The following is a 13,258-nucleotide window of genomic DNA, read 5'->3' as shown; positions in this document are numbered from 1 at the left end:
AAATGGCTGTGAAGATAGATGGGAATTTCTTGCTTCTTATAATCATAAGAGCTATGACTTATTATTTGTAGTAAATTTTTGAATAGCGTTGTTCTCTACCATTAAGCAATTCCAACTCAAAATTTTCTTTCCATTAATGATTGATACTATAGGTAGAAATAAAAAGGTCCATTAAGAGATTAAAAAATCTGTGCCGGGTGCGGTGGCTCAAGTCTGTAATCCCAGCACTTTGGGAGGCCGAGGTGGGTGGATCACGAGGTCAAGAGATCCAGACCATCCCGGTCAACATGGTGAAACCCTGTCTCTACTAAAAACACAAAAAATTAGCTGGGCATGGTGGCGCATGCCTGTAATCCCAGCCACTCAGGAGGCTGAGGCAGGAGAATTGTCTGAACCCAGGAGGCAGAGGTTGCGGTGAGCCGAGATCACGCCATTGCACTCTAGCCTGGGTAACAAGAGCGAAACTCCGTCTCAAAAAAAAAAAAAAAAAAAAAGAGATTAAAAAATCCAATAACTCCTCTGTTTGTGATAATGAGATGAGGCCAGGATTTGGGGTCAGAAGATCTCTTCTGCCACATACTGTGTGGTTGTAAGCTAGTTATTTAAGCGCCCCAAGGCTGTTTCCTCACATGTAAAATAAGCATACTTTAAAAGAGTTCTTGTGAGGTTTAGATGGTGCATGATCTCACCTAAACTCTCCTTTTCCGCCTTTATATCTAGGCACTTTCTCCATGTGCATCTTATGGTCTGTTCAAATCAAACTCCTCAATGTTCTCTAAAGGTATCAGCTTCATTTATCTCCTTGGCTTTCAATGCATTCTTCCTCTATTTACTTGGGTAATAGGTACTAATTCATCAACACTTAAGGAAACCTTCCATGACCATATGAGAGGATCAGCCCATTCTCTAGGCTCTAAGATAAACTTATATGAATTTTACCCTTGTTATTTATTTGTTTATTATTCCAACTCCTTGACCACACTGCACGTTCTTTGAGACCCTAAACTATGCCTTCTATCTCTTCTGTCTCATGTGCATTAGCATGTGCCTAACCCATGATGGGGAAAAAAAATCATTGTTTAAATGAATGCATGATATACTGTGATACAGAAGTAATTTAGTCTAGGTTAGCGGAATCTAAAATTTAAACCATTAGAGATGGATTCACTGATCACAATGATATGACTTCATTTGTGTCATTTACGTTTCAGAACAACTGCTAGTGGTCCTGAATATGTTTTACAAAGAAAATGAAAAACATCATCAAATGAATCTCACATATGGTCAGCACACTCTGTTAAGAATATTTAATCTTGTTTGTATTAAGTCAGCATCAAGGTCTTTCAGCTTACAAATCCCATGAAACATGCATACTGACATACAAGACTCCAATACACCACAAAGCTAAATTGTAAGCATGCTTTTCTCAAGTTTCAGTGTGGTCACTGAACTCAATTGGTTAGTAGTAGTATTTGAAGGCTTGTATACATTTCCTGCTGTTGGTCAGTTTGAATTTTTATTAAAACAATTATATTGTCATAGTCAGAAACTATATATTATGTTTAGAATAACAGTGAAGGCATGGAAAAAATGTTCTAAACAGTCATTTTCTATAGCTAAAAATTATAGAACAAACTATACCCAACTTGCTATAAGTTATAATTAGAGTCATTCAATAGTAACAAAAAATAGCAATAAAACAAAAAATAAACCTTAGGTGTGAATCACAGTTCTTCCAGGTATAAAGAAATGCATTACTGAGGTACTTGAGTCAGGGCATTGTGTGACACAGAGGCAGACTGCAGGCAGATGATTACATGGGCAGCAAAATGCAGGATAGAATTTAAAGGCAAAAAAATTGGAAAGAGGTGAGCAATTAGGTTAAAATCTCCAGGCACTGGCACACTGGTTATGATCCACCTTGGGGCTGAATGAGCTATGTTTATACTGCCGCATTTCCAGTCCTCAGAGAAGTCAACTTTCCTTGTACTTTTGAACACAGAATGAATCGCTTAGCTGGTAGGTGTAAAGTTTATCCTCTGCAATTCATTTCTTAGGTTGGTGCAAAAGTAATTGCGGTTTTAATCATTATTTTCAACACCAAAAACCACAATTACTTTTGCACCAACCTAATACTTTTTATCATTGATATGGTTCTCCTTACAGGTCTTCTGCTTGCAGATGGTAAAACAAAAAAATCCTTTTACTTTACAATTAAAAGGAACATTTTCTTCATACTCCTCCTTCTTCCCAAGAGAGTGTTTCTGAATGAAAAGGAACATCTAGTTCCTCTGTCTTCTGGGTTCCTGGGGCTTTTGCTGAAATGTCCTGCAATCTGCCCAGTCTGCTGGAAATCCTCTCCTGGTAACACTGATTTGTCTGCCCTGGTTTTTTAACAGTACCCACATCTGATGACCATGGAATTGCCATTGCACCTGGCAATGAGTTCTCTGCTCCTTAGTCCACTGGTCCTCACGGAATGTGAACACTGGAGAAGAGGTGGAGAGAAAGCCCTCCACTGCACGACTCCTTCAAGGTACCCTTAGCCTCCCCCATTAGCCACCCCAATGTCATACTGGATATTTCACTATAAAGAGGGTCTACAGGTTCTGGAATTTGGAACAATCAATTAAACTTTTACTTGTCCCCTCCTAGTTTCAAGGTCTCACCTAATAGTGACAGGATGGAGAAGTAAAAGTGTTATGTCAAATTTCTGGATCTTCCCCTTCAGTAATCTTCCCCAGTACAGGGGAGATTTGCTCCTTCCTATGTTGTGGAAATTTCCAATGTTTTCTGTTCTTTGTTCCTCTCTGTTCTGTTCTGCTCTAAGATATTCATATCGAGTTCTGATTTATAAGAATATCATAATATATATCCCCTCCTTTTTTCTACCTCAAAAAAGCATGTCTTTTGCAAACAAAAGGTGCTTGCTTGACGACTACTATCTTGCTACACATGTTCCAAATTCTGTTTGAAAGATCAAAGGCAAATGTTGATTATCATCTGGGTCGATCCTGTGCAAGAAGCAACGAATGCTATTGATTTGATAGATTGGGAGAAATCAATGAACAAGTAGAAACTTGGCATTACCAGGAATCTAAACACATTATTTTAATATTTCCAAGATATATATCTTGGAATATTCCATATTTGATATGGAAACATCCATATCAAATCCAAATATACAGTTCAGAAGAACAGATTTTCATAAAGTTATATTCTCCTATGGTCATTTTAAAGAGTTTCAATATGATCAACAAATTATCCTTTTTGATACAACCTTTCCATTGCTGCTGAGAAAATAAGACAGAAATAAAGATCATACAGTCTCCCTAAATCTACTGGTCTAAAACAGAATTTTCTATTCTTAATGTGTGGAGAAATTACTATAATAAACAATGGTTTCTAATAGTAGAAGTGTATCTATCTTTAAACCCATGACCAAAATATCATATATTCAATTTTCACAAAGATGATAGTCTAAATGTATAATATTTAAGCCATTTTAAGTCAGATCTATTCCCAAAGGGAATCCTAAATAGCAATTTACCTTGAAGTTGTTGTAATCTTTCCTCTCTAGGGGGAATAGTAAGTCAAACTAAGAAGTCTAGTCAAAGTGAACAAAAAGCCAACACTGATGGAGCACCTATTATGTGCCAAGAACTATTCTAAGGGCATTGCAGGTATGATTTCATTTAATCTTCACTGCAGTCTTTCAGGGTAAGTATACTTATTATCTTCATCTTACAAATTACGAACTGGGGGCACAGAAAGGCTACCTTGCTTTTTCAACATCACTTTATGCATTAGTAGAGTCAGAACTTGAACTCAGGCAAACTCATCCTACAGCACTTGTATCTATCCACTAGGCTGTGCTACCTTATAGGTAAAGGAGATGCAAGGGCACTGAGTTTAAAATGTAAAAAGAAAAAAACTAGGCACAAAAGCCTCTACTATCTTTATAAGGACAAAAGAATGGACTGAGATTCCATATTTAGAGTTGGCATGCATAATAATTCCCAGAGCCATATGTTTCTAATGACCCAATCATTGGGTCTTTCATTTCTGATCATTTGACATTTTTAAGCATGAATCATCTAATGAAAAAATTACAGGGTTTCTTTTGAACACACTGTTTATTTGTCACCAAGAGATCTCAGATACACTTTAAACAAATTTCTTCTATAAAGGAAAGACTACATACCCTCATGAATGGCATAATCCAAAAATAGAAATTATTTAAAACAGCTCTAACACCTTTTCTAAATTTCCTACATTGTGAAATGACAGCAGTGTCTCCCTTTCAACACTGCCTTCTAGTCAATGTAAAAAGAAATAAACCATCCCCACATGCTCATATTTGGTGTTTACTTTTCCATCAGTCATCTAAAATGGGACACAGGAAAAGGGATGTGTCTGTCTCTGTTAGAAAGAGAAGAAAAGTGAGGGGAAAAAAATCTAATGCAACAAGAGAGTTGCCAGATTTGGAACTGATTGAAAGAGCTTTGTGTCACCAAACATTTTTCAAAGACCTATCAATCTGCAACTCTTTTTATAAACCAACCTGTAATGAGTGGTGTTTCCACACATTTTCTTCACACAGTTGCTTCTGAGTTTGGCAGTGCCTTTGATTTGAAAAAGAATTTCAAACTTTAGATGATCACACAGAACCTTTTTGGCATCATGGAAAAGAATATTTAGATCATAAAGACTTAAAGGAATGTAAGCTAGAGTTCCAAGTAGTTTAAACTTTCATTACAGAGATGCTGAAAGCCACATTGCTGTGCTTACAATAAGTATGTTTATAAGTGATGCCATTTGTAACTCTAATGAAATGAGAACTAAAAAAAAGTAAAAAAGAAAAGTTCAGATTAAAAAATTAATATTAAGTGAAAAATTCTACCATATGTCAAATAGCAAGATAGACCCAAACATCATTATAATGTTTCTATTCATGTCTTCTGGCATTGAGGGAAAACCACCTTGGAAAAACCAACAAATCCTTAAAATAACAAAAAAGTGCCAGCACTAACAGTGGTATACTTAGTACTCTCTGGGAAAATTCAAAGAAAGTAGAGTAATGAAATTTGTCACCTGCTGACTGGTTTCTGCTGATTCTGAAAACAAAGAGCACAGCAGACTAGGTTCAGAATGTACAGCCAGAAGAAGAACAGAATTCTTAATTGCAAAGTGAGTAACTCCACTATAAACAAAAATTTTGCCCCATCCAATCCCTCTCAAGCCACTGGTTCTCAATGTTTGATCCCCAAACAGCAGCATCAGTCTCACTGGGGAACTTTTCAGAGATGCACATTCTCAGGCCCCAACCAAGACCAACTGAATAAGAAACTCTGGGAGTGAGGACCAGTAATCTGTACTTTAATAAATCCTAAAGATTATTTTAACGCATATTAAAGTATGATGTACATTGTCTTAAATGTGACAACACAATCAGTAACAAGTAGAGAAGTTCCTGAGTCTGTGAATGCTGACGGTAAACTGTTAACAGCTATGGAGGGCTAACTGAGCAAAGCACTCTTCATGACATATTACTTATATTCTCCTATTTAATCCTTATGGCAACCATATATATACACTAAGTCAATGCAACTCATTAGCTTGACAGGGCACAATGAAAAGAATTACTAAAGAAAAAACAATGCTATTATGACAACAGTGAGTTTCCTGAATGCACATCTATCAATAGCAACAGAGGCAAAATCCTAGGAGACCTCAAAAGAGGATTTTTGCATACCTTTAAAGCAACTTTTAACAGAAAAAAATCTTTGTAAAACTTATCCTGAAAGACTGACAGATAACAGTCTAGGATATTCATGAGTCAGCTTTTGAATTGGTTCCATTCTTGAGGGCTGGACCAAGTCCAGAGAGGTAGATACACTTAATAGTCTTGGCGACGAGATGGATGGCAGGTAGTGCAGCCAGATTGTCCCCAAGTCTGACCAGCACATAGCTCAAACACCATCTTCTGCACCTCTGCTCCCTTATGTAATTAATGGATATTCTTGATGTCAGTGGACAGAAAGTGTAAAAGAATTCAAGATACAAAACATGATTGTGTCTAAGTATTTATGACAGCTAAACCAGGAAATCAATATCAAGCACTTCTTTTTGATCCCTTTATTTAGGTCTATAACTCTATCACCTCTTTTCCAGTCACCCAGGCTTTAAACTCTTATGCTTGTTAAGCATTCATATTTTCTCTCCCTCTCATCCAAGAAATCACCGGATCCTTAAGTTATTATGTTCAGATTCTTCTAAATGTCACTTTCTTTCCATTCCAACTTCCGTCACACTATCTCAGACCCTCACCATCTAATCCTAGATTACTGAACAATCTCTTAATCCTTTCCTTTATACTTCTTATGACACCACTGTCAAATACAGACACTTTCCCCACAATGCTTTCTTGCACAAAACCCATCAATACTTCATTACTGACAGGGTCCAAACTCCCAAGACATAAATATAAACATCTTCACAGCTTGGCTACAACTTTATCTCCAGCTCTTTCCTTATGTGAACCCTACACTCCAATCACAGTTCTATATTCACTATCTTAAAAACATGTCACGAATGTTCATTCCAGTAACTCTTGTTCATCCCTCTCCAAATCTTTGGACAAACAGTGATTGATGCAAAATGCCAATGTGAGAATAGGCATTAAAGCAGAGAATAAATTAAAGCTTGCTTACTCTCCAGGATTTAATTATAGATCAGTGCTTCTAATTTCATTATTCTGTTATATTGAATTTACAACTGTTAGGACAAAATAATGAATGTTTAAAAGTTTAACAAAGGTCTTTGCCTAACTTATATAGACGCATTTGAATTAAATATTGAGCTAGTGATATTCCAGATGCCGAAGATTAAATATATTTATGAAGGAAAAAGGCTTTTTCCCCAGTGGCTCACAGTGTAGAGGTGAAGCAGACATGCCCGTCCCCTCTCTACCACACCACCACCTTAGTCAACCTTCCTGGGACTTAGCCACAAATAATTGCTGAAAGAACAGAAATTCCTCTCTGTGCTTACGAAACAACCCTCCAACTATCAAAGCTTCTCAACTGAGTCCTTCAAATGTAACTATTACAAACTACAAAAGCCAATAATGTGACAAAATCCTATAAATAGAACTAATCCCATAGAAATCTGAACTAATTCCTTAGAATTTCTGAAACAGAAATAAATTTTAAAATAATTCTTCTTATTATAATCAATAAGGCTGAAGAAATATAACATTCCCTTAAAAATAATATTCAGGAAAAAAAGCAAAGAAGAGGAAGAGGAGGCAGAACAAAAGAATTAGAGAGAGAGAAATAATCAGCATTTCTGGAAATTAAAAGCAGTGTGGTCAAATGTTTTTAAAAATCAATACATGAGCAAACTAGCAAGACGGATATGAATAAAGATTCAATTAACGATTTGGAAGATCATCAGAAATCACTCAGGACTAAAAGTAGGTCCTAGCAAACAGAAGATGTCCTAGCAAAAAGACATCAGAAATACAGCATATTTAAAAAACAGGCATTCTTTGCCAACAATCTGATGTCCAACAATCTGATGTCTGATTTGGAAAACTATTAAAATAAATATGAGTCTACTAAGCCAGTTGAAAACCATATCAACATATAAAGTCAGTAGCCGGCAATCACAAATTAGAAAATGAAACCCTAAAGATCTCATTCAGAAAACAAATAATACTCATAAACTAAGAACAAGGGAAAAGTAAATAAAGTAAATGTGCAAAACATTTTTTTTAACTGCCAACCTTACCATGGACATAAGAAGAGGCTTAAATCCTAGAGAAACACCACACTCCTACAGAAAGATTCAATATTATAAATTTGTCCCCAAATCATCTATAAATTAGATGAAATCCTCTCATGTGATTCTAAAATCTATATATAATAGATCCATGAAGTCAGTAAGAACATTTTTTAAAAAGAAAAAAATTGAGAGAAAATTTGGCCTACTATACTAGGTAGCTATAGTAGTCAAAAACTAGCAAGAAATTAATCCAGGAATATACAGACTGGTTCAGACACAGAATAAAAAGCCCAGCAAACCATCCATGCATACATGGAATTCACCTTGATAATGATTTTTGCCTTTAGTAGGATGATCAGAGTCCCTTTTCAACTAGGCCATAAGCCAAGGAATGTGGGCAGTTTTCAGAAGCTGAAAAAGACAAAGTAGATCGTCCCCTAGAACATTCAATGGGACCTTAACATTGTCAACATCATGATTTTAGCCCAGTGAGACCTATTGTTAGACTCCAGAGATCCAGAACGAGAATAAATTAATGTTAGTTTAAGTCACTATGTGGAAGTTTTTTCTAGCAATCATAGAAAACTAATGTACTCAGACACGAATCAGGTTATGAAAATACTAACATATCCTCTTGCCTTTGACACCACAGTCTTCTCCATGGGGAAAATAGGTACATTTATATATTAAAATTCTTAAGATAGATGTTAAATGTCAAGCCATAAGACTTTCTAATTCTTTTAATTATACATAATTTCATTATATCTACTGATAGTCTGACTTCAGAAATGCTTAAATATCCTAAATGCCTGCACATTAGATAAACTTCAATTGGGAGATTTTTATATTATTGGTTGAAAGAATAATATCAATCAATATTATTGGTTGAAGGAGACTTACCACTTTCCCCTAAATATCTCAGTCTTTGCTATAAGGACTTTCTTCATGTCTTTCTTAATTCTATTGACACTATCATAAAATTATTTGTTAATAAAATAGGAATCAAAAGGGATATTCACTTCCTATATTTTGTCAGCTTCACTCAATAATTTGGCAAACATTAATTATATATTATTAAGCTTTTATGCATAAAATAGATGTTTTGTAACAGACTGAATTCTAAAATTTTTAGAAAGTTAGCAATATGTTTGTGTCAGCTAAAATTTCTTAAGAACCTCACCTATAATCGCAGCATGAGACCCTCAACAAGAAAGATAGAAAATGACTTGTCAGTATGCACATGGGACAAACATTTTGTATTATATCGCAATTTGTGGCTTATTCGTATAGCCACTCTAAATAGGTCTGCTCTACAGTTAAAACTAAGACAAAAAAGAAGGATTGACTCTAGTTACTGCTTGGATGTAAAATCTAAAAGATTTATGAGATGTTTTCCTTCATTATATGTTACAGATTTCCTACAAAAATTTTTCTCCAAATTAAAATTTTTTCTTGCACATCCAGTATCAAGATGGGTCAAGTGAGGAAACAGAAAACACACCATTTCTCTTTTCAGGGATAGTGTGATAGAAAGAATAATTTACTAAAAAATAAAGTTGTTGACTAGGTAACTGCAAGGATAAAAAGAGAACTCTAAGATATTACAATGGTACAACTAGTAGAAGTATTTATCACTCCAATGGCTGGGGGTAAACAATGGAAAATATTGGAATTAATAACTTAGAAACGTAGAGGAAGGGCCTTTGAAGCTAAAACTCAGACCTCTCTAAGGAGGACGGGCTGGCCAGTTAGAGTTGGTTTCTCTGAGACAGGACATTTTAAGTTAATTTGCAAGTGTTAGAGAAACTCTAAGTTTGAATTAGCTGTTGGTACATCAAAGAACCGCTGCTGCCAAGGTGAACAAGTGTTGCTAGGGTGATAACTATCGGAACCACAGACAAAATGTAGTTCATGAGCAAACAGCCGAAAAACAGAAAAGGGAAACTCTTTTCATCCTCCTCCTATCTTGCCAGTTCTCTCTAATGTCTCTTCTGTGTAAAATTCAAACAGGAAGTCAGGTTGCAAAGCGGAAATGTAGTTTATAGAATCCCAGTTCCAACATCACAAAACAGAATGTAGAAAGGTAAATATGCTGCTGAGAAATAACTTAGTAGTTAGTACAGCTTTGGTGAATTCACATCTAAATACAGTCTTTTATACAATACCAGCACCACCAATCTGTGTCTCCACTTCACAAAGATACAACTATTATTAATGCAAATGAAGACGCTATCTCTTCAAAGTGAGTAAACACAAAATCCCAACAATATGGTATTCATCCCTATACTACATTACCCCCTAATTTCAGACACAGTCTTATTTGAATTTTCTTACCTAGTACTAAATGAAAAATTAATCTCTAAAAAAACTAAAATAAGAAAAAAACTGAGGAGATATAAAAGAATAAAATAGGCATATATGCTACAGTCTTTATGCAGAAAGAATTTATATAGAAAGAATTGAAGGGAGAGAAATAATCAGCATTTCTGGAAATTGAAATCATTGTTGTCGAGTGTTTTTAAAAATCAAAACATGACCAAACTAACAAGATGGATATGAATAAAGGTTCAATTAAGATTTGGAAGATCATTAGGATGTCACTACTGTTTGTAACTTCCTTCTTTCACTATCTGCATCAGCCAAGACTTCACTGGTCAGTAACCTATGCCTTCTTTCTTAAAGTGTCTGAATCCTTAATTCTTATTTAACATGGAAGTACTAAATAGACTTCCAAGAGAATGCCCTGCCTCCATGATATAGCCCAATTTTCATTAGCAAGGGAAAACTATAGCATACTGGAAGGTGAAAGCAGAGTCAACACTTCACATGGCTGAAGCAGGAGCAAGAAAGAGAGGCAGGGAAAGTGCTGGACTACACATGTAAAAAACAAAACAAAACAAAAAACACATCCTGTGAGAACTCACTCACTATCAGGAGAACAGCACCACAAGGGATGGCACTAAACCACTCATGTGAATCTGCCTCCATGAGCCAGTCACCTCCCACCAGACCCCATTTCCAACACTGGGGATTACAACTGAACATGAGGTTTAGGCGGGGACACAGATCCAAACCACATGGCTGACAATGCCTGGTTTTACTTGTATCATATTTTCTATAATCTAGTGTTTTCATCTGAATTCCTCAGTTTATGAGAATTATAAGTATTTTAAATCCTTTAACCACTCTTGCAATAAAATTATTTACTAGTTTTGAGTTGAAATATTTTAGAAACAATATTAGAAATTATACATGACAATCTGAAAGATAAATACAAGAAAATGTGTTCCCTTTAAACATTTCCATTCTTTGTACTGCCATCTAAATTACAGCAACAAATGCGTCCTTCAGACGCTCTACAGAGGCACATGGATGTGCTGTCAATTTATTATTTTTTTAATCGAAATGCCCATTCAAGTTATTTTACCTGGATCACTTGTATCCACGAACCAGAAGTACGACAGAAGTGAGAACATAGAGTGGCAAATCTCTCACCGTGAATATGGTTTGTCAAGGCCAAGGATTTGTACTTTTCTTCCTCCTATGCATTGAAAGAGTGCTAGTTGTACAGAGTGCTACAAAGTGTGCTGCAGCATTCTGTGGGATCCTCTGACAGTAAAATTTTCCCTTAAAATGTAATAACTAATATATTAACAAAGTTATTTTATATGCATTATTTCATTTGATGCTAAGATAATCTTGGGAGATAGATATTTGCATGACTTCATTAAACAATGAAGCCAAGGTTCACAGGGGCAGACCAACTCTACATTACAGTATTAAAAGCCAGATTTTCTGACCAAAACTCTTAGAAAGCCATGAAAGCCCCTCTAATGTTTAATAGACACCAGAATTTGTTTAACCTGTTCCATCTTTAGCTCCTCTAATGATATTCAATGCTATTTGTTGAAAACGATCAAAATTCTAGTATTGTAAGGATACCATGTGTCCTTTTGGTGTTCTGTTTTTATTCCATGTCTAAAAACCTTGCTATATTAGTATGTCCTGAGTATGAACTGACTGTCAACTCTTAGTTGAATTTTTCTTTCTGTCTGTAATAAGTAAGCCAGTTTTCCATTGTCTACTTCCATAGTCTTTCAAACTTTGAATTTAGAAGCTATCCACTTTCTTTTTTAAAATAGTCCAAATTCCAAAGCATAATATGGTATAAGCAGAACTACATGCTATTGGTAACTCTATCATTTATTCAGTACCTGGAACAAATGAGTAGATGAAATTAGTGCTTCAACAAATTTGTAGTCTGTTGGACACCTTTCTAAATTATCCATTTTATTACCTATCTGAATTATCTTAATTCTACATCAGATTTTCACACTGAATCTGTCTTTGCAATTTAGGTTTCCCCTATTGGAAGGAAAAGTATTTTTTATTAATATTAACTTAATATAAGATTCCTTTGTTTGTAATTGTGAGCTAATAAAATGTATCAACAGCTTGTCTTATCTTTTATGAACTGACCCATTAAAATGTTTATTATAATTTCTAGTCTCCTGGCAATTTATTTCAAAGATTTAATTCAGATATACACTGTCAAAATTTTCTCAACCCTTTCTCTTCTTGGCTCCAAGAATTTTCAGTGTCTACTGAGCATACAGCATTTTGTGCCATCTCTTATGCAGTGTTGTTTCACTGAATATTTTATTTATTAAAATTTTTTATTTAGAAATAATTGCAGACATACAGAAGAGTGAAATAATACTACAAATGATTCCTGTGTACTCTAGCTAGCTTCCCCTAATGCAAGAATCTCACATAACCATGCTACATCTGCCATAACTAAAAAACTCATATTGGCAAAATGCTATTAACTAAACTAGAGACTTTATTCAGATTCCATCGGCTTTTCCACTAATGTCCTTTTGCTGTACCCGGATCTAATTCAGGTTTGCACTTGGAATTTAGTTGCTGTGTCTTATTCCTTCTAACAGTTACTCAATTTTTCCTCGTCATTCATGAAGATGGCACTTGTGACCACATATTTTATGGAATGCACTTCAATTTGTGTTTGTCCGACATCTTCTTACAAATAGACTGAGGTTATGGACTTTTGGAGATACTAGTGCAAAAGTAATGAGCCCTTCTGTGCAAATTATATCCAGAAATACATGACATTGATGTCTTATTTCTGGAGAAGTTACAAGCACACAGAGTTAAGATGTCATTGTTAACTGGAAAACTTTTATAAAGAAAACATTATGTTCCATTATTCCCTCATTTATTTAAGCAATCATTATATCATGAATATTTATTTTATTAGAATAAAATAAGTTGTATTTCTTAGGAGTTGTAACTCAAAGAATTACAACTTAGAGTTTTAACTCAAGGAATTCCTGTCTATTGATTGTTATTTGGATTATTTTTTTGTGAATTTGCTCCAACTTTGGCCATTGGGAGTTCTTTTGGAGTTGTAACTCAAAGAATTCTGGTCCATTTATTGTTATTTGGATTA

General features: G+C 35.0%; 1 protein-coding gene across 13 annotated transcripts in view; it reads right to left on the bottom strand.

Moving 5' to 3' along the window:
- SUGCT (succinyl-CoA:glutarate-CoA transferase) overlaps window positions 1-13,258 on the bottom strand; it is a 723,305-nt gene that overhangs the window by 343,060 nt on the left and 366,987 nt on the right. The window lies entirely within an intron of this gene.

This window comes from Callithrix jacchus, chromosome 11 (assembly GCF_049354715.1).
Source record: "Callithrix jacchus isolate 240 chromosome 11, calJac240_pri, whole genome shotgun sequence".
NCBI classification, from domain to species: domain Eukaryota; kingdom Metazoa; phylum Chordata; class Mammalia; order Primates; family Cebidae; genus Callithrix; species Callithrix jacchus.
This window is presented reverse-complemented; position numbering and strand designations above follow the sequence as displayed.